This window comes from Pelodiscus sinensis, chromosome 11 (genome assembly GCF_049634645.1).
Source record: "Pelodiscus sinensis isolate JC-2024 chromosome 11, ASM4963464v1, whole genome shotgun sequence".
NCBI classification, from domain to species: Eukaryota; Metazoa; Chordata; order Testudines; family Trionychidae; genus Pelodiscus; species Pelodiscus sinensis.
Window position 1 is genome coordinate 23,993,923 of NC_134721.1, and position 22,635 is coordinate 24,016,557.

The 22,635-nt window shown below is 49.5% G+C and overlaps 1 protein-coding gene across 2 annotated transcripts in view; it reads right to left on the bottom strand.

Annotated features, from left to right (window-relative positions):
* The window catches only part of PLXNA1 (plexin A1), a 356,246-nt gene that overhangs the window by 300,114 nt on the left and 33,497 nt on the right, over nucleotides 1-22,635 (bottom strand). The window contains exons 2-3 of one of the 2 annotated variants that reach the window (XM_075938783.1): nucleotides 7,126-7,380; nucleotides 407-517 (exon numbers count right to left, since the gene is read on the bottom strand). The gene's annotated coding sequence lies outside the window, so the exon portion shown is untranslated. The remainder of the gene's footprint in view (nucleotides 1-406; nucleotides 518-7,125; nucleotides 7,381-22,635) is intronic. The other variant, XM_075938786.1, reaches the window with a different exon arrangement.

Below are 22,635 nucleotides of genomic sequence, written 5' to 3' on the forward strand. Positions count from 1 at the left end.
GCTCCTAGGAATGCTGGGCACCATCCACACAGATCCACTAGCAGGATTGGGCCTTCATCTCCTTCACAGGTCAGCACTGACAAAGCAAGTCCCTATTCCAAATGCCACCTCTGCCATTGCTTCAGTGCAAGAGCCAGAACCAAGGAGGACTATAGGAAATTCAGGATTTGCATGAGTCACAGCCCCCTCCTAAGGGGCAGCTCTCTGCGTGGTAAGATTAGTGGGCTACTCACTGTCCCTGCAGCTGAGCATCTGCATGGCTGAGTGGGGTTACCACCTTTGCAATGCAAAAAAAAGCCAGCCCGACCACAGCCATAAGGCAAGCCCAGTGCAACCCCAACCAGAAGGCAACTCTTCAACCACCACCTCCAACAGCCACTTACAGTTCCCCGAGAATAATACTTACCATCCCAGGTCTCCTTACTCTCCCATGACTCTCACACACATGTGGTGCACTTGCACATTGCTGGGCAGACAGCTGCAGTATTTCAATAGTTTTGATTGGTGATGACTTGAACTACAGAAGTGGGAACATTGCAACATCTTTAGCAGGACACAGAAACTTTTAACATTAGCTATCCCTGTGCATGGTGATAACAATGTAAATCTTTACACTCACATTAACAAAAAACCCATCAGATTAAATTATTGGCAAATCCATAGAAAACCATCCAGGTCAGTCAAATAACCAGCCAGGAAGTAACCCTGAGGCTGAGGGAAGATGTTTTCAAAAGGCAGAACCTGTTCTGGAATTGGTTTCTTTTGCTACCCTTATAGGGGTTGAGTTTGTTGCCCTTTGGGGCTTGGTGCAAAGCCCAACTCTTTCCTCCTGCTCTAGCAACAGAGGACGAGGGTGAATGTACTGCTGTCTAAGCTGAGCGTGTTACTGTGCCTGTGCCAAAAGATAATTCCACATGTACCAATGAGCACTGATACTTTTCAGTAATGATGCTTTGCATCCATGGCATGTTTTCACTTGGATTTCAAAAAGATTTACGAGAGGATCAGGGGGTAAAGTATGTATGCTCCATTTCACAGTTGGGGAAACTGAGGCATGGAAAGAGGAAGTGGCATACCCAAGACTCCCAGACCAGCGCTCAGACCACTGGACCACAGATGGCCCCTACTTGGCACCTGTGTGGATATGAACTGTAGGGTTTTCCCCACCCACAAGCCTTTACAACAATATGGCTGAAAAAGAGCTAAATTCCCACTTCTGATCTTTAACTAGCCTGGAATTAGGATCCTCAACAACTACTGCTAATGATCCAGCTAACAATGTGAAGGCCTCTTAGAAGAGCACCTGATGCTGTTTGGAATTCATGCTCTCTTTGGCTGAGCTAGGAGTAGTTTGATAGATTTAGGAAGGAGCTACATGCAGCCTACATCTGCAGGAAAAGCAAGTCGGCCCCATGCCAGGGGAGTAAGAGAGGAGAATTGGGGGAGGGGTGGTCCTGAAGCCAGAGCTGAACTTACAACTGGTAGGACATCAAGTAGCCAGAATGGACAGGAAAACAGGTCTTTCCAATCTAGCAGATAATGTTCTAGCAGAAAGCAGATTGCTGAGTCAACTGTGCAGTTAGGACCTCCCCCCACTCCATCTAGTGCCACAGCTCGAAAGCGACCTAAAAGCACCCCAGAATTCCAGGCAACTCCACTTGGCAAGTTCATTCACGTCTAAACAGGGTTGGTTGTGTTCTCAATCCCGTCAGCCCCAAAGGACAGCATGCAGTACCTGCCCTGTTGTGGCAGCTGTGAGGAGCCTTGAGCTGGTGCATTCCCTTCCCTTTCAAGTGACAGCGTCTGCTTCTGTATTTGTCACATCCCTTATTTGCCTACTGAGCCCAGTGTGGAGGCTTAAATGCTTTTGAGGCAAAGAAGAAAGGAATGAACAAACTAGCTCTGACTAAAGCAATGTGGCTGGAGTTTGGGTTCCTCTCCCTTGGATTGACATGAACAGCTCGCCTTTTTCCCCCCCCCCCAGAGGCTAAATTTAGTGAATTCTTTTCACATTAAAACCTTGTCAGGTATTCACATCCAAAGAGGCTGCTGCTTTCGTCTCTCAAGGGAGTTACTGAGACAGCGAAACCTCTTAACCGTATGAGGAAGAAGGAAGAAATATTCACGAGAGCCTCCTCCACCTATTTAAGAACCTTTTCTCTCTCCTCACTTGAGCTCGGTATGCTTATAAAGGCACCTTGGCTGCTTCTTCTCTGGCTACTCCCTTGTCCAGCAGGCTTGTGCTGGAGGAATTATCCCTCACTCTGGCAAGTGCTTTATTCACTGGGCAGGATCACGCAACCCTTGGGTAACAGTCCCCATAGAGATCGGTAGCGATGCTACTTGCGTAAGGACTGCAAGATCAGGGCTGTGATACCTTGTTCCAGGGTGGGGGCAATAAGAAGCCCACAGGCTAGACACAGTTCACCAGGGTTAGACCCTAGCAGGCCACCAGAGCACTTGTCGCTCGCAGCTCCTATTGGCTGGGAACGGTGAACTGCAGCCAACAGGGGCTGCGAGCATTCGTATCTGTGGACACTCTGGTAAATAGAGCATCTGGCAGCCCACCAAGGGCTAACCCTGGCAATCGATATCCAGCCCAGGGGCCACTTATTACCCATCCCTGCCCTGTCCTAATGGTTCATGGAAAGGAGGCTAAAGTGATGGATGCCGTGATTTTTGCTCAAACTAAGGGGATCTGGATTGTCACAAAGGGGATGGGAGAAATTAAGGTCAGTGGCAGGACTGAGAAAAGTACCCTGGAATCCTGTCTCCCAGTCCCTTGCTCCAGCCACTAGGAGATACTTCCTCTCTGCTGTCACCAGAAGTCTACAGGACAGGCATAGACACCGAAGAATAAAACAAAGTGACAGAACAAGTAACGCGAATGTCCAGGCTGCAGAACAGGAAGTGCGCAGCCTGGGAGCATGCAGGGGCATTCTAGTGAGTAGGGTTGGGCAGCAGCAATCTTTCACCCAGACTCCTCAAAACCACAACCACAGGCGCAGCATCAGGCCGGCAGGAGCCTTTGCACTATTGTGACATGCACACAGGGCACCATGAGGGGAGAAATGCAGAGCTGGCAGCCGTGCCCACGTATGTGTCCCACAGCTCTGTGCCGCTGGAGATCCCGGCCTTTGCAGAGGGCACCCCGTATGCAGGCACACCTTCCACACACAGCGGGACCCTTCATTAGGCCAGAACCGTTGGCCTAGCTGGTTTTTAGCCAGCCAATCTCCTCTGACATTGATCTAGGATGTTAGGCTGTTTATTCACTTTATTTTAGTTTTGCAAGGCTTTCCCATTCACCTGTAACTTTGAAGACATCGGAGAGACATCCTTTCTGCCATGCTCGACAGGACAGGACAGGTGGCGTAACACTGATGGTACTTGACATTTCAGAGCTCCTCCTGGCTCAGGAGGGAAGATTTGAAGTAGATGAGTCTGTTCTTAGCCAGACCCAAATCTACAGAGGTTACGGGCTTCCTCTCTCACTCTCATTATGCTGAGAACAAGTAGCCAATGCCTGCACTGCTCACGGAAAACTGTGACCCAAACTCCATTTAAAGACAATCCATTCTCGGTATTTTTGGTCCATCTTCCTCTATTACCAAGGAGATAACCCCTAAGAGGCGACTTGCAAAGATTTTGTCAAAGACAAACAAGCCAGGAAGATTGGTCTGCTCAGGAGAGTGGTCTGTCCTAGAGAGTTTCATTGGTTTGAATCCAGTCCAAGGTAGCAATGAGCAGGAGTGGCCCTAGACCAGCTGCTGGCAACTGGCGCCATAGGCGAACCATGCATTCGGTGCCCCCGCCTCCAAACCCCTCAAAGATATTGCACCACCATTGGCGCCCTGTTTAACTTGGCACCCTAGGTGACCACCTAGTTCGCCTATATGGATGGGCCACCCCTGGCAATGAGTGGCCAAAAATGATTATATAAACTATGGCTCTGATATGAAATGAGTTTGGTGGCTTCAGGTGAGTTCTAGTAGCCACATACCATGTCCTAAAACCAACAACAGAGCGTCTTTCTATATGAGATTTCAAGTAGGAAAAGAGGAACCTGAATACCTCTAGAGTTTGGGGTGTATCCGGATCCAAACTCTGCAGTTTAGTTCCAGCTGACGTGGAGACCATATGTCCTTTTTTGCCATTCTCAGCTGGGCAAGAGGCAGTAGGAACAGATGAATTCCTGGGAAACACCAACCCTGCTATTTCCCCCACCTTGCGCAGATGTCTTTGCTAATAAAGAGCCAGGGAACAGAAGCAAAAAGCAGACAGGTTGGGCAAGTGGAATGGTTTCCAAACATGGTTTGTCAAAGTTTTCCAGTACATATCAGCAGCATTTTAAGCTTCTTGACAGTTGGGATAACAAAATATGTCTGTAGCGCTCTGGGGATACAGAGTGAAATTAAAATGGATAATGAATCAAGCCATTTTCCAGGGCAGCGCAGCTGCAAATGCTAGCAGGGCCAGAAAGCAAAATGCAATAGACAGGCATCTGTGAAAGGCACAAGGCAAACTTTGGGGTCCCATCACCGTGCAGCCATAAGTTCCCCTGCCTGACGCACGAGGAAGGTGTTTGCCATCTGCTAACGGGGTTCTTGCACTGTATCCTCGAGGGCTGTCCTCTAGATTGCCAAGCATGTGCAGTGTATTGCTGGGGACAGAGCTGATGGAGTCATCTCTCCCATTTGCTCGTTGTGCTTACATTCCTTGCATGGGGAATTTTTTTGATTAGAGCCCCTGTTGGGCAGTCTATGGGACTGTGAATTGCATCTGGAGGGGTTTTTGTGTTCCCCAGACAGGGGTATAAAACAAGAGGATTGCACAGTTCAAGGACCCAGGTCATCTTGAGAAGGAGGAAGAAGGAAGAGAGAAAAAAGGGAGTGTTTTTATGTCCTATTGTACTTGGTTCAACCTATTATTCTTAGACTTGGGGAGGTTTCCATATATTTGCCAAATGTCTCTGTCATCCCAGAGTGAGTTTGTGGAAAGGGCGAGAGGGCTGGTTGGGTTATTTATTTGCTGTGATTACTCTGGGGCATGCTTGACAGATTTGCCAGATTGTTATTGGAAGGCCTGCGTGTAAGTTTCAATACGCGTGTGTCAAGGCAAGACAATCAGCACTAGATCTGAGATGTGGGGGTGGGGACAGAGGGAGGAGGAAAAGGGTTTCTATGGGAGGTTTGCATGGCTTATGCTCTCTCGCTGCTTTTAAGGCTGCTTTTAAGCATACGTCAGTGTCTGAAAGGCTGGTGTCCTCCATTTCCACAGAACAAATGCAATACGCTGCACCACTGTCCCTTGCTAAGATGCCTCAACTATGGGCCTACAGACAACACTCCAGGGGAGAGAGTGGCTCTCAATTCGCCCATAGGGGCTGAGGGGGCAAGTTCAGTCTCTGAGACATTTGGTCCTGGGCCTGTTTCTTAGCCAGTGTGAGGTAAACACCTGCCAACTTCCTGGAGTCCTCCTGCTCATTTCATATAGGCCACCCTGCGGCGGGCTGTCAGGTAGGAATGGCTTTCTGTGTTGACATTCTTCATCTAGTAATCAACCTACCATCTCAGCACTTTCTAGGCTCAGTCATTATCTTTGTACTTCACAGCCTCTTCCTGATGCATCTACCCTGCAGCCTGAGGGACTCTATGGGCTCCTTCTAGATGACTGACATCTCTTGCCAAAACAAATGCAGGCCTCTCAGAACAGTGTGGAACCAAACACGGACAAGCCTTACTTCTACTCCAGGGAAGTTTGAAGGTAAGAGACAGACTCGCTCCCTGACTCCTTTGGCACTACAAAAAATTGTCCAAGATTTTCTAACTCCAGTTGATAATCCTGCCACAAAGCACACTTCAGCAGTGGGTCAGCTGGAGCTGATACATGGGGACATATTGAGCTTCCTGGGTGGCTCCAGAAGTTTCTGCAGCATTTCAGAGAGATACATGAATACAACATCTGCCCTTCCTGGTTGCAGAGGTGCCACCATGTAGAACGGTCTGCCTGAGATTGCAGGCAGCCTGAGACAACAGCTCTAAGAGACGAGCAAGGAGAGCCCCATGCATTGAAAGAAATCTCAGAACTATTTGAATGTCGACATGTAAATCACCGAGGATCATTCGAGCAGGCACTCCCAACAGCTCTGGTCAGGTGGACAGCACTTGGAATTGAGAACTAGTCTCTTGTTTTCCACTGCCAGATAAGTTAGTTAGAAGAGTGTCATATCTCTGAGAGCCATCTGCCAACTTTGACCTAGTCCCCACCCTTTCATACCATAACCACCAGCTTCTTCACAGATCAACATTCACTGTGTTTTTCAGCTCATGCCCACCCCACCCCGCACCCATCCCCAGCAGGGAGGTCAGGTTTATTCATAGCCTTTGGGACCACAGGTGACATTTTCTGCCCAGACAAGGCTCTCTGCTCCTCCAGCAAGTGGCAGCATCAGTAGAGGTGTTGGTCTGTCTGCGAGTATTGCACAGAATGGATTGCACTCCCGCATGGTTTAAACATTTACATAGCACCTTTCATTGGAGAAGAGGGTTAAGTAGCATTATTCCTATTTCAAAAATGGGGAATCTGAGGCACAGTACACTGGCATGACTGGCCAATGGGGCATCAGTGACAGAGTGAGCAATACAAGTCTCCTGACTGCAAGTTGCCCGTTCTAATGACTGCACAACTCAAATTCTTGTTTCTATTACTTATTTTGTATGATCCCCAGGGTAGTTATTTCCAGTATCCTCACATCTGCTGACTCCATTTCCAATTTCAAGTAAAATTCATCATATCAGAGTATCTGGCTGCTCCTACAAAAATTCAGTCAGTGGATGGTGCTTCACCAAACCCTTTAATGGGTCAGATCTATTTCTTCATGACACGCCACACGTGGGGAAACAGAAGAGACACAAGAGTTCTGTTGCTTTCTTTGGTGCATACAGTGAAGCACATTTAAAATTAAAATGGACATGGCGGGAGCTGGTGTAAATAATGTATCTGTGGTGCACTACACAGTTTACAGAGCCTGCATTCACTGTTTAATCTTATTTAAAGAAACCCAGCCCTGCCTGCATCATTAAAAATGCATCCCGGTTTCAACTTCAACATATACATACTCACCACTGAGAAGCAGACAGCTCAGTTACTGTTCTCACGTCTTCATTGCCTCAGTGGGTTCCAGTCACTTTCGTACAAGGAGCACTGAGACCTCTGCACCTCAGGGAAAATTTGTATCTTGGCTTTGCATCTTCTATACGGCTGTGCAGGCTGCATGGGGGCCTGAGGTAGGAACTCCTGTGTTGTATTCCTGGCTGTCCCATCGAGTCATTGTAAAGCCTTGGACAATTCACTGTTCTTCTGCCTCATTTTTCCTGCCTGTAAAGTGGGGATAATCACAGTTGTGAGGCCTTGTACAAAAGCGATTTCTATAGCGTGTATGTGTAGCCAGCAATAAGGAGAGTGCCATTTACTGGAACAGAAGAATATTGAGCACTCTTCAAATGGCTTCCTGGGGCCACCTCTGGAATTCCTTCACTTAACATAACACAAGCAGCTGACCCAATTACATTTATAGGCAGCAGATTTCAAACAAAACAAAACAGGCAACAGGGGCTGGATCACGATGTTTGCCTGTTCTGTTTATTCCTTCTGCGGCACCTGGCATTGGAAGACAGGATACAGGGCTAGAAGAACCATTGGTCTGACCCAGTATGGCCATTCTGATGTTCTTACATAGCGCTGAAATGTATCAGCCCCCTGCTGCAACCCACTCTCCTCTTCTAGAGCCGAGATAGAGCCCAGGAGACCTGACGGGGTCTCTCCCTCCACAGAGTTATAACGAAGAAAGAATGTTCAGGCTAACCAATGTCCCTTAAGTGACTTGCCACAAGATGTCAGAATATATTAGTGTTAGAGTTGAGTGGTTCTAATATTTATTTTATTTTATTTCTTTTATATAGGAATTAGATACAGTGCTCCTGTCAGCTAACTGCTAAGTTGTCTGCCAAAAAAGAAGCGTTTTCCAGTGCCTTCATAGCCCCTAAATAGAGATGATGTGGGAGGGGGGAAGGACGAATAGGGATGGTTCCCCCCCCCCCCCATGTGGTGCTTGGCTTGTACTGAACATGCTCAGTAACACTGCTGAAGTCTCTGTCCTCAGTGTGCCCCCCCATGCTCTCACTCTCTTCCTCCTCCCCCACCCCATCTGAAATGGCACTTTTGGAGTGTGTGCGTCTGTGCAGGATAGCCCACACTTAGCAGCCCTAGCAAGTGAGGCTTTCATACACTGCAGCAGCGCTTGCCTGAGAAGCAAATGCCTCTGAGATCAGAAGCCCAAAATAATAATCTCCAGCCCCAATGGGCACAGTCACTCCTTCCGCCACACACCTCACACAAATGCAGACATTGTACATGATTCAGTTGGTATCCTTGTGGCTGACAGCGGTGTTGTAGCCGACTGTCTGCAGCCTCCGATGCATGAGATGGACAGAGTCCTTGTCCCTGTCCCAATGCAGATTTGCTCCCTACAGCACCTGCCTTCCAGCTGGAGGCTGGAGTACAAAGTCACGCTTTACAGAGACACAGGCTGCCACATGAGGCTTGCTCTTCTTCATTCCAGTGACATGCTTTGAGGAGCTGGCACTTCATGCGGGTTCCAACTGGCTCTCATGGAACTTAATTCACCTGGTGTGAAATGCAACTGATGTTGGGGCCTGGGAAGAGGTTAAATATGGAGGAATGGAAAATGTTCTCCAATGGCTACAATCTGCAAAGTGTCTTTTTAAACAGTAGAAGCCACTGGCTTAGAAGAGCTTTCTGGAGGGGTGAGGGTCAGCGCAGGGCGGGCTACCACAAAGCTGGCTGTAGTTCTAAATACTCATCTTCCACTAGGCACTTCTTTCAAATCAATTGTTCCAACCATTAATAATTGCAGTTACCAATAATAACCTCCACATTTCCTATTGGTCCTACGCAAACAGAGCAGTTTCGATTTGGCACACACACAAAGTGCCTTTTTAAAATGAGTTGTTCCTTGACTGAGTCTTGCTTTAAATTCCCACTCAGGTGAAAAAAAAGAAACCCCTGCAATTTTACAGACCAGTTCAATGTGGGTCCCCATACAGCGAGTGCTGACCATGGGACCCAAGGGGCAAACATTTTCTGTGCAGTACAGGTCCATGCTATTTTCCAGGACTTCACCCCTTAAAAGGAATTGCTCTTAGAAGCACAGCCCGCCCCCCCTCAGAGGGAGCACAGCAACTGTCATTCTCGAATCTATCTGCCATTGCCAAGAGCTAATCACTGCCGTATTAACGGCATTTCATGCTTCAGCACATGAGCTGGTACAGTACATGGAAAGGGTTTTTTCTTTTAAGCAACAGAACAGTGGTGCTGTCAGCTGCCAACTGAATCTTGATGCTGCCCTCATTCTGCGAGTTCATGGCCGGAGCGTTCCTCCAGTCATAGCAGGGAAAATGCAGTGTCCCATGTTCCGGGAGGGTTTCCCCTCGATAGGGCTGGAGACTGGCTCCCTCAGGTTAGCCCCAGAGCAGGGACAGCAGCCCCTCCCTTCCCTTCCCCGCTGCTCTGCCAAGGCACCTACATGTGGCTTGAATCCCCTCCTTCCTTTCCATTCCTGCCAATACACCTGGCCTCCCCACGGTGCTCCAGTCCCCAGCTCGCTGTATATACCTTTGCATCTCACTCCTGACCTGCAGGATCCCCCTGCGCTTCCATGCCTAGGCTCCCCTGAGGAACCTACCAACCTTACCCTGCTGCACAGTGAGTCCAGGCTACACAGCCAGCCCCAGCTGTGGTCACTGCACTCATTTCACGTGTGCCCCAAAGCCAAATGCAATCTTCAATGTCTAGCCTCTCTTGTGGTTACACCCACCTCCTCCTCCAGGCGCTGAGGGGCTAACCAGAGACAGCAATGAATGAAGGGCTGCTGCCCTGTGCTCTCCCAGAGATCCCTTGGGTACATGGCATTAGGGGCAGGGCAGCTCTCAGCACAGCCATTAGCAATCTGGTTTGGCTGGCACAGTTCTGAGTTTTGAAAACCCCTCCTCATCCTTCTAGCCAGTGTCCCCGGCGGGCGGGGGGGGGGGGGGAGGACGGCGGGAAGGGAGGCAGCTGCTCAGCAGCCTCCCTCTTGCAGGCTGCATCTCTTGGCTACAGGCAGTTGGCTAACAGCTCTGACCCCCTGCAATTGCCTCTAGAGCTGTGCTCAGCTGGAGCTGGGGAGCCTGAGGCATGCAGTGGAGAGAGAGGCAGCCAGCAGGGGAAGGGGCCGCTGAGAAGCAAGGAAGGAGCCTGCTATGTGGGCAACAGGAGGCCAGTCCCCCAGGGGAGATGGGGCAAGTCATGCTGGGGGAGAGCGTTAGGTGGTGGGGCCAGACACTGACTGATACAGGACACTGCACTAGATGGACAGGGGGTCTGATCCAGCCTGGCGGGGGAGCGGGAAGGATCAGACCCCCTGAGGGATCTGGGAGTGAGGAGGTGGACAGAGAATTGGCAAGGAGAGAGGGATCTGGGGAGAAGTCTGAGAGAGAAGCTGAAGCTTCAGAGTGATGCAGAGATGTGGGAGAATGGAGGGTGGGGGATAAGAATAGCAAATGTCACACCCAACACAGAGAAGGGAAATAGATCCAAAGGAGGGAGTGGGGGAGAGAATGGGCAAAGCCCGGGGAGATGTAACCAGGGGCTGGGGCTGAGGTGCAGCCCCCCCTCAGGGCTCACAGACAGGGCGACTCATCCCAGACATGCTGGGAACGGTGTCTGAGATGGGAAAACCCCAGCGGATGGCAGACTTATCTGGGGACTAACCTCCGAACACCCTGCCAGGCTTGCAGACCAGCCAGTGTGTTACTAACCGGCCCCATTGCCACACAGCCCTCATGCTGCACGTGCCCGTAATGGAATCTCATGGTAATTAAGAAGCATGATGCTCCGGATGCCTTAATTCAGACATAATGCGCTGCACGTGTTCTTAGCAAAGATGTGCTAAGCGAGCTGGACAGGTACCTTCTTCCCAATGAATTAGTCAGAAGCAGGCGTAAGTGAGGATAAAGCCACTCATGTGAGCCATTAAATACTGAAACCAGCTGCCCACCTCTCTGACATCCCCATGACAGCTGGGTTTGGGGCAGGCCTTGCAAAGTAAGCCAAGGGTGCAGGTCCCAATCGGTAGCCCACTCTCCCACTATGGCCAGCACGTCTGCCTCTGTGTACCCCACTACTCCCACCATCTGTTCTACCCTGCCTATAAGCCCCCTCCGATTGGGGTGGCCCCCTCCACCTACCATACACCTGTTTGTGGGTTTCTAATGACCTGCCCAATGTGGAGCCAGGAAATGGAACCACAAGGCAGCATGGTGGGAGAGTCCGTCTCTGCTGTGGTGTTGAACTCAGACAGAGAGGGGGCAATGGTGACACTGCTGAATCTTCAACAAGGGCCTCCAAGTATTTCCCCATCCACAGCCAGATTGGAGAGTCCCCCTAAATGGTCCAGTGAGTTCTCAGCCAAAGAACAGTTGATGCAGTCAAGCCATGTGCTCGGGGCAAAGCTCAGGCCTCATGGGAAGTATGCACACAGGGTCTGCAAAAGCAGGTCCAAGCCGTAGGATGTGCTCCAGTGAGTCTACCTCATGTGCACAGCCAGCTGGGTGGGAACACTTGGACGTGCTGCTCCTGCCTCCCTACCTCCTTCACAACACAGCTGCAGTCACATCACGGTGAAATCTGTGCCACTGCAACACAGCATCCCCTCCTGCTTTGCACCAGAACGCCAGAAGCCTGCACATGCATGCAGGGCTGTCCACACAGCATAGAGCTGGAAGCTGGGGCCAACTAAGAACAAGACAAAGTCCTAGGCAGGCACCCCACACCACTGGCAGTTCTCTAGGGGCATCAGCAGGACAGGACAGAGCATTCCCCGGCCTACAGACATCCAGGGGCTGATCTAAATATAGAGCACGCAGCTTCCACTAGCGCCTCCACCTTCACCTTCCTAGGCAAGTTCTTTGACACACACAACAGGCAGTTCCAGGCCAGCTATGCCAGCATCCTAGGCTGAGAACTGAGCTACCTTGCTGACGGCTCGCTCACTAGCCAGCATGGCCCTCTTGTCACCTGGAGGGAGCCGTGTTCCCAGCGACCAGCCCACCTGTCCAGGCTCCACTCCAAAGAAAAGGTCCTTGTAAGTGGCATGGGCGTGGCCATGCTTGCACATGCCCCGTGTGAAGGGTTTCAGCAGCCTGAACAGACTCACCCAGCAGGCCCCGCGGTTCTCTCCTGAGTGCGTGCTGTATATTATAATGTCTAGCCCAGCATGGACAGGGCCTGCATGTGCTAAGCTCCCCCTCAGGAGCTGATAGCAGGCCATTTGTTAGGGGCACATTAATTGGCAGTGTTTAACCCTCCTGGGAAGCCGGTGCCTAGTTTATGCTGTTCCTATTGTGCTGGGTGATCAAAATTAGAGAGCTCTAATACTCAGTCACACTAGCAATGAGAAGCTAACACAGAGGAAAGTCATCTTCTTCTCCCCAGGGGGCCGGGCTCTTTCCGGTCCCTGACTGAGCAATGCAGGATATAGCTTTGCACACAGCTCCCTCCTCAACTCCCCAGCCTTCCCTCTCTGCATTAGGATTAGACTGACAGAGCCTCGTTTGTGACCATCCCCTGCTGGCTGATCTAACGCGGGCGGGGTTAGAAACAATCCCAGCTTTAACCTTTACACCTAAGCCAGTCCGCATCCCCCCTTCCACCGCACCCCAGAAACACTGGGCGGTCAGAGGCCAGTGCAATGATACTTCCTTGCATGTCTCCAGTGTTTCTCATCCCAGCGTCTCAGGATCAATGCTCCCCGTAGACAGCGCTAGTCTAGAGAGGAGGAAACGGAGGCAGAGGGAAAGGCTGTGACTTGGCCACAGTCACACACAGCAAGTCAGTGGCCGAGGTGTCCTAACTCCCAGTCCTGTGCACTCAACAGTGAGTCACACTGAGATTAAACCTGTTGCCCCCAAGTCGGACCCTGGTGTCTGCCAGCTCAGCAGGGTGCTCTCCCCCTCCCAGCAGGCTTCTCTCCCCTCTGCCCACCAGACAGCTGTTTCTAGGGTTTCCTGGCTCCCTCCCACAGGGCCTGCATCCCAGCCTTTGCCCTGTTGCCCTAGATATGCATTAAACCCTGAGCAGTGAGTTAACTCATTTTTTGCCAGTGGTGCCACCACTTATCCCAAAACAATAACAGCCCAAGGCCCAGCCCTTTCTCAGCCATTTCCTGCTTATCGCTGTGGGTTGTGAGCAGTGGGCCCTCTAATGTCGTCCACCCATCTGCTGAATACATTTTGTTATGTGCACTCAGGCATGTGCTGTTGTGCACCACCAGTAGAAACACACGTTGCCAGCTGTGAGCGCGATGGGTGCTCTGTTAATCAGCTGGGTGGTATTTGAATCTCTTCTGGACAGCCGCCCAAACAATCAGCTTAGAGGGAATACGGGTTGTGAGAGGATCTGTGGTTAAACAGGAGTGCTTTTGCCTTGGTAGCCCACCCTTCCTCCCTGTCTGGCTCAGTCAGGGATGCATCCCCCCATAACACACACACACACACACACGGCTCTGCTAGAGCAGAGAATTGGTTGGATGACTGCGAGCGAGATTGTGATGGGAAGAGGTAACCAGGCTGCTCATGTTTCCATTTCCTTTGGAAGACAGGGAGCAAGTCCTTCTCCTCAGTGCAAGAACCTACGCCCATCCCACTTACAGCAGCTGCCCCCACAAACAAACCTCTTCCCCCGGCTTGAGACATCAGGGCTCCCCTCCAGACTGCAACCCCCCCCACCACACACACAATGTTCTCCCTCCATAGCACACACACACACAAGTGCCTCCTCTCAGAACACAGACTATCATCTGCCTCTTGGGAAGGAGCATCTCTCACTTGGCATGGTGGCTTCCCCAGCCCAGAGTGGTACCAACCTCTCCTCTCCCCTCTCCTCCCCTCCCATTGACCCCACCCAGAGTGACCTTTCCACAGCAGTGCCAAGACTCATTTTATATCAGGGATTGAACCTACATGCCCCCAAGCATCTGCCCCAGCTGTTGAAAATGCCTTTGACCCAGGTCCAGGAGGACAAGACAGCAGCTGTCCAGAAATAAAGCCACTGCTACCCTTCTGCTACCAACCACAGTGTACAAACTCCCAAGTGATCAGACTCCATCTGTGCTCTGATCAATAGCCGGAGCTGTTGACTAATATTTATCTCCATGGCACATATATCTTCGTGTTGACTTTCAAGTTAAGTATGTGGTTAAGTAAGTGCTGGGGGGAGGAGAGACCACGTATGTGTGATTTAAAGTGCTAGCTAGGTTACTTTGTTTAGAAGAAGGGAGGTCATGATTAATACTAATAAATAATATTTTATAATTAACACTGATTTTCACTGGAGAGTGCCTCCTTCTGTCCCAGACACACAAGGTGCTACAAAGCAGAATGAAAATGTGTACACGCGGGCAGCATGATAAAACACCCCTCTCATTAAAACATACACCTACATGCACACCCAAAGCCCACCGGCCACTCTCGCAACTGGCTGAATTCACACCAAACCACAGTGCAAACTGTTTGCAGAAGACACTGCAAGGTAAGTTGGGAGATAAGGCATGCCTGTGATACCAGCAATTAAAGCACATTAATTACAATAAAAATCACGAAATAGCATTTTTATGGCACAATATTATGCTGAAGGATTTACAACATACTGTATCATGAAGTTCATAATTAAAGTTATTTTAGTTTCCAATTTCATTTTAATTCCATTCCAATAAAAGATATGACAAGTATATTTTTTAAAAATCCAGAAACCATTACTGAAGACAATTTTCCTGTACAGATGTGTTATGTTACAGAGAGGCTTCACGAATCTCAGCAAGAAAGAACTGTCCAGCTACCTGAAACCTATTCCCTTAATTCCTGTGCTCAGGACTCACTCTAGTGGCTAGCTCCAGTAACAGTACCAGGCTGCTATTCCCTCCTGAATAAGAAGTTACACCCAAGTGTCAGGAGCTGGTGCTTTTGGTGTTGATTCAAAGTGCCTCCCCCCATGATGACATCTGCATATATGAAGCTGTAAGCATGTAACATGTGGATGATGTCTACATTAATAAAATAGCTTTATACCCATTATGTCTCCTGAAATCCAATAAGCCAAATATGCCCTCTTAGTTAACTGTATTTGCTTTAATCAAATCAGAAATCCAAGAAAAGAGAAGTACCCCTGCTTCAAGTTAGCACAGAGAGTGGATTCTTATTTACAAGCTATATTCAGCACCACTTCATTCTTATCTAGTCTCCAGCCTCCTCCAGCTGCTATAGACTGACAGGCAGAATGAAATGCTTCAGTGTTATCAACACAAAACATCGTGATTGACCCCAAACACTTTTAATTTAGGTTTTTTATTTCATTTTGTGCAAAATGTTGGGCTGTTTTGGTTTTCTCGCTTTAGAAGAAGAAAAGATTTGAACTCACAGATTCTCCCATGAAATCAAAAAGGCAGTTCCCGCCTGCTTACACGGCAGCCCTGGAGCAGACGGGAACCACATGCAGCCTCTATAGCCACTGTTTTCAAAAGTAGCAACTGATTTTAAGGGCATCCATTTTGGTTGCTCAGCTTGCGACGCAGGGGGCCTGATTTTCAGAGGTTCACAGATCCCATTAACACCAGAGGCCGTCATGGGCTTCTGAAAATGATCTCAAGGCGTTCCAAGTTAAACATAAAAATCAGGGCCTATTTTTGACAATTTGGGAGGCATATCTTTTAAAATTCCCTCTCTTCGCAGGAGCTACCAAGGCACTTGAAAACCTCATAATACACCAGCCCAGCCCATTAGGCCACTGCACACGGTGTATTCCCCAACAATCCAACAACTTTCCCATCTCAGAACCACACAGTCTGCTACCAGACCTATAGACAAAACAGTGTGCTCCACCCCCACGTAACTCTGTAACGCAGCGTGCCCCACTCCCATGTGTTCTGCAAAAGGTGATGTCTTAACGAGGCAACCCTATTTTTAGAACTGGGCTAACATCACTGAAGAGGCGGGTACACAGGGGCCTTCATATCATCAAGCACTAATAGAAACAGAGGGTTGGAGGGATGGGTAAATCAAGGTCTGGTTCCTAGAGAAGAGGGAATGAAACACTTGCCAGCTTAGAAAGCAGTCTCACTCGGTAAAAGCATAAAGTTAAAAAACAACCAATAGTCCGGTAGCACGTAATAGACTAACAAAACATGTAGATGGGATCATGAGCTTTCGTTGGCACAGCCCACTTCTTCATACTGTATCAGCTCCACAGGGGCACCCAGGACTTCCTGGCTAGGGCTAGGCTCTCAGAGTCTCTTGCTCCAAATCACAGGTCACTACTGTTTAGCCAGGGCCGGATTAAGGAGGGGGCTAGCTGGGCAGCTGCCCGGGGCGCCAACCTATGGGGGGCGCCAGATGGCAGCTCTAAGGGCATCACACAGCCCCCAGCCCCGGGCGTGCGGTGCCCCTTAGAGCTGCAATCAGGTGCCGCACACCCGATTGCAGCTGTAAGGTGCGCAGCGTGCTGGGGGCGAGGCCGCGCATACACCCGGGGGCGGAGCTGTGCATGCATCGTGCGCCCACTGCCCAGGGTGCTGGAATGGCTCGAGCCGGTCCTTTATTTAGCCTAAATAAGAATCACCACGGGCCACTTAGCAGTATAAGATTTACCAGTCCCAGATGTGAAATTCTGACTCCACCCTGTAGAGGGCAGTGATTCTTACAGCGCAGGCCAATATATTACAATACAGTGAAGATGTTTGCCAACCTCATAAAAGGTCAAATAATCAACAACTAAGTATCTGTTAAGTACTTAGGAGACAGGGTTCAGGCCATATAAATTATTATTGTTATTATTTAGACAGGGCCATAGCTGTGCTTGGTTTATAACAGACCAATATGAAGACAAGGTCCTGCCCCAACAGAAAAGCAATCTAAATCATTAGTATTTTAAATACTGGAGAAGGAAAAATAGATCATTTGAAACCAAAAAATGTGTCAGTGTCCTTTTAAATTGCAGCTCTGCAGTCCCCTGAGAGATTCCCCCTCACTGCCTTTAATGAGGCCTCCACTTGCCTGACACTGAGGGTAGCTGAAATCTGAACACCAGGGACTCGATTTTATTGTGTTTGAATAACAATAGCTGCTTAGCATAAATAAATTGCATTCCCCCCCCCCCCCCCCACACACACACACATACACATTTACAAGTGAGTTTCATAGAAAAGGAAACGTCTAATCTGCATTGAATATTCTGGCCACCCCCAATCCGGAGCGGCACACACTCACCCACCCACCCACCCTCCCACCCACCCACACAGTCCTCTCCAGAATTGCCCTCCAGGCCCTTTGTCCAAAGATAGGTACATCCCTCCCTGCCCCCCACCTCACTCGTAGGAACACTCCTGAACCTGATGCAAGGGCTGAGGCAGTCTCGCTCTCCAGTAGGGATGTGAAGGACTGGTTGACAGGATAGTCGACTAGTTGCTTCCCCCGCCTTGCTGTCTCTATCAGATAGAGGCAGCAAGGGCGGCGGAGGAGGAAGGGGGGAAGAAGATGGGGTACTTCAAAGCAGCAGCGCCACATGAAGTCTGGAGCCAGACCCTGGGCTCCATGCAGAGCTGCTGCTTTGAAAAGCCATATGCAGCCTTGAGCCAGCTGGGGTGTTCCCAGGCTGTACACAGCATTTCAAAGCGCCAGTGCCAGGTGGAGCCCGGGATCAGCCGAGGACTCCCCCACTGACCCCAGGCTCCATGCAGCGCTGCCACTTTGAAACACCACAGCGTTTTGCTACACTTCAAAGGCAGAGATGCCCTATCAACTATTTGATTAGTCAGTTACCCAATACTTAACATCCTTACTTACCAGCCATTGTACGCTCCTGCAGCGGGCTATAACAGCTGTAAGTTAAAGCAGGGGATACCACTAGCAAAAGCCAAGGGTGCTCTGGTGCCCAGCAGTCTCTGAATATCAGAGGCACAAATTGTCCCCCTTAGTCCCGTACAGAGATACCTGCCGAGAGATGAATTTCCCCTTCCCCCGAGTCAGTACAATCACACAATTGATCTTGCATTGTACCACATGGCCAAAACCGTGAGTCAGAGCTGCTCCCCCTCAGCCCCTCCCAACTACTCTTATGGATCCATTATGCAGCTAGCACAGGAACAGTGCGGTGGCCATGGCAGGCGAGTGTGTGGTTTTACCATGAAACGCAATCAGTCTATTTCCTTCCTGTAAAGGCAGCACGGCTCCCTCACTATCTTCCTCCCTTTTCCCTCTCCCCCTCCTTCTGCCACCTGCCTCTGTGCTCTCTGCCATGCAGCCAAGATCACAGCAGCCCCTTTGCTTCCTGCCAGCCTATGCCAGTGACGAGAGAATGGACTAGGAAGGGGAAGGCCTTGAGACACCAGTTGCCTTTAGTGTCCAGTCTGGGCCATGAGGACACCCAGATCTGAACCCTTCCTGCAAGGATTTTTCTCTAGGGCCTGACTCAAGCTCAGCTCTGGTTTTCCTTAGTGCATCTTCCATTTCCCTCTGGCTAGATCCAGGGCCTGCGCTGGGTTAACCAGCTCCTGGTGAAAATGCTACTCACCGTCTCGCAGCTGTTGTTCTTCAAGATGTGTTGTTCATGTCCATTCCAAACAGGTGCACATGCGCATGTGCACAGTAGCTGCAAGATTTTCTCATAGCAGTATCCATCAGGTCAGTCCAGGCATGCCCAAGAGTCATGCCTCCATGGTTCTCTATATAGCACCCTCCCGACTCACCCACCCCCATTTCCTTCTTGCCGACTACTCTAGAGAGGGAGGTGAGTAATGGAATGGATGTGGAGAACACAGCTCGAAGAATAACAGTTACGAGTCGGTGAGTAACCATTTTTTTTCCTTCGAGTGCTTGTTTATGTTGATTCCAATCAAGTGACTCAGTCGGACTCTTGAAGTATGCTGAGCACACTCAGAAATAGGTGTCGCTGCCAGCAAGCTCCCTCTATCCTGAGTCCTGTTGTCTCCGCTCTCTGTGAAGATGGAGTACGGGGGTGAAGAGAGGGGGACACCCTGAAATCAGCATCTCCATCCTCTGCCTCCCCAACCCTGCACATCCAGTAGGAGTTTCCTCGGGGGCAGCTCCAAGGCAGCGGGTAGGAGAAGCACCACAGTGTGGGGATAGACAGCAGAAGTGGCCTCCCAGCCAAACCAGTCCAGAACACGTGTCAGAGGCTCCAGGATCTACCAGTAGATCCTGAACTACTGGTTGGTGACCAGTGAACTAGACACATGCAGCAGGCCTGTGCCAGCTGACTGGGGCTTGCAGGACTGTTTCATACTGTGTAGACTTGTGGGCTTGGGCTGGAGCGTGAGCTCTAAGGCCCTGCGAGGTGGGCGGGAGTTTAAACTGCAATGAAACAGCCCTGTAGCCCAAACCCCACAAGTCTGAGTCAGCTGACATGGGCCAGCTACAGGTTTGTCTTTGTGGTGTAGATCTAAGTCTAGGGGCCAGAGAAGGTGTGAATCACGCCAGCTTTAGATTTCCCTCAAGCCTGCAATTCTCCTGAGGACGAGCAGAGAACATGCCCCCAACCAGGGACATATCCGAGTTTCAAACGCCAGCGCTAGGCACCTAGCTACTGCAATGGGTAGAGAGAGATCAGATAGTTACAAGAGCCACACTCTTTCAGAGCCTCAGCACAAGCCTTCAATGCAGGGGCGACTCTTCAGATTTTGACTGGGAGCACAACCTGTGCATGCTGCAATACAGGGGACAGAGTGAGGGCACAGGGGGCAGACTAAGGACGGCAGTTTCAGCAATGTTACTGAGCATGCTCAGTGCTTGTCAAGCAGCAAATCAGGAGGAGGGGAGGGGATGGGAGGACTGACATGGTCCACCCTCCTACACACACATCACCTCTTTGCAGGAGCTACCAAGGCACTTGAAAACTCTAGTTTTTTTGGCAGACAACTTAGCAGTTAGCTGGCAGGAGCACTGAATCTAATTCCTATACGAAAGAAAGAACACTACATAAACATTGGACCCACTCCGTTCTAATACTAACATGTTCTGACATCTTGTGGCAAGTCACTTAAGGGACACTGGTTAGGCTTAAAATGTTAATGTCTAGTCTTACTTTGTTACTAACTCTGCAGGAGAGGGGGGCAGAGAGACTGTTCAGACTCTTGGGCTCTATATCAGCTCTGGGAGGGGGTCTACTGGCTTGCATTTGGGTTCTATAGAAGAATATCAGAATGGCCATACTGGGTGAGACCAATGGCTCATCTAGCTCAGTATCCTGTCTGCCAACAGTGGCCAATGCCAGGTGCTTCACAAGGAATGAACAGAAGAGGAAAACATCAAAGGATCTAGCCTCTGTCACCCATTCCTAGCTTCTGGCAAATGGGCTAGGGACACCATACCTTCCGTCCTGGCTAGTAGCCATTGATGGACTGATCTTCCTTGAACTTATTTCATTCTTATTGAAACCATGTTATAGTTTGGGGCTTTCCACCATCCCACAAAGAGTTCCACAGATTGACTGTGAAGAAATAATTTCTTTTGTTTTAAACCTGCTGCCTATAAATTTCATTGAGTGACCTTCTTGTGTTATGGCAGTGAAGGAGTAAATGCAGGGGCGGCCCGTCCATATAGGCGAACTAGGCGGTCGCCTAAAGTGCCAAGTTAAATGGGGCGCCAAATGGTGGCGCAATATCGTTGAGGGGTTTGGAGGTGGGGGCGCCGATTGCATGGTTTGCCTAGGGCGCCAGTTGCTGGCAGCTAGTCTAGGGCCACCCCTGAGTAAATGCCATTTCCTTATTCATCATTCATGGTTTTCTAGACTTTTAACATTTCCCACCACTCTTTAGTCATTTCTTTTCCAAACTGAAAAGTCCCAGTCTTTTTAATCTCTACTCATATGGATGCTGTTCCTTACCCCAATCATTTATTTTGCCCTTCTCTGTAACTTTTCTAAATCTAATACATCTTTTTTAGGTGGGGGCAACCAGATATCCATGCAGTGTTCAAGATGTGGGCATGCCATGTCTTTATATAGAGGTCAAATGATATTTTCTGTCTTATCTACTCCTTTCTTAATGCGCCCCAATATTCTGTTAGCTTTTTAGATTGACACTCCACATCGAGCAGATGTTTTCAGGGAACTTTCCACAAATGAGTCCAAGAACACCTTCTTGAGTGGTAACAACTAATTTAGACCCCCATCGTTTTGTATGTATAGTTACATTTATATTTTTCTATCTGCATTACTTTGCATCTATCAACATTCTTTTCCATCTGTCATTATGTTGCCCAGTCACCCAGTTTGGTGAGATCCCTTTGTAACTCTTTGCAGTCAGCTTTGGAGTTAATTTGTTTGAGTAACTTTGTATCAACTTCATATTTTGCCACCCCACTGTTTACCCCCTTTTCAAGACCAGTTATAAGAATAGCACTGGTCCCAATGCAGACCCCTAGAGAACACCAGTATTTATTCCTCCTCTTTTTCCCTATCTTTTAGGTGTAGTACCTGGCAATGTTTTCAGGATCCTCTAAGGATCCTTCAATTACTTGAATGACCAGCCCTTTCTTATCTTAATCACCTGCCTCCTTCTGTTTATAAACAAACTCCCTGGGTATGTCTACACTACCCCGCTAGTTCGAACTAGCCGCGCTGCACGGGGTTTGAACCAGCGGGGTTTTAAAAATGGCGGCTCCCCGCTTATGCAAATAAAGCCCGGGAAATTCAAATCCCGGGCTTCATTTGCAAGTGCGGTATGCCTACATTACCCTCCTAGTTCGAACTAGGAGGGTAGTGTAGACATACCCCCTGTCCCAAAGGCAAAGCTGGGAACAGCACAAGCTCTGGTACAACTAAGAGCTGCCTCTGGAGCTAGGGCATATGCTTTAAGAAGACCTGAAGTTCAAACTTCAGGGGGTGTTACAGACTCTTCTAGCCCCCGCTACATGTTGCTCCAGTTTCTATGCAGGTACACACACCTCTGTGTGAGCTGCATATCTCTCTCTTCTACAGGAACCATAAGCCAAAATTTTCTCTCTAGATCAGACTTCAAGCACAAGCATCAGCCCCATTGCCTGGCTGTACTGCTCAGCAGAGTCATACTGATGACAAGTTTATTCTGTGCTAGTGTGTGGACAGAATGTTTAATTATAGAAGTCGGCTGTAATTTACAAATTCATTACACCACCATTATTTCTCCCCCTCCCTGATCCCTGCTTCCTTACTAGGTGATGCTTCACAACAGCTAAGCCACAGTTACGTGTTAAAACATACCGTCCAGAAGTCGCCTGCTGTCACATGTCAGAGGCACAAGTCGTCAGCTGATAAGGGTCCTGAGCAGCATATACACAGGCAATTCCTGCAGCATCAGGGTGACTGGCCACAGAGGCTTTACCAATCCTTTCCTAGGAGGGAGGGGATGACGGGGGTGGATGTGGCAGTTTTTAAGCCTATCCACACAACTGCTCACTGCTAACGCTGGCCCAGCTTCCTCTCTAGCAGTCATGGGCCTGACAGGTGTGAAGGGCAGGTAAGGCAGAG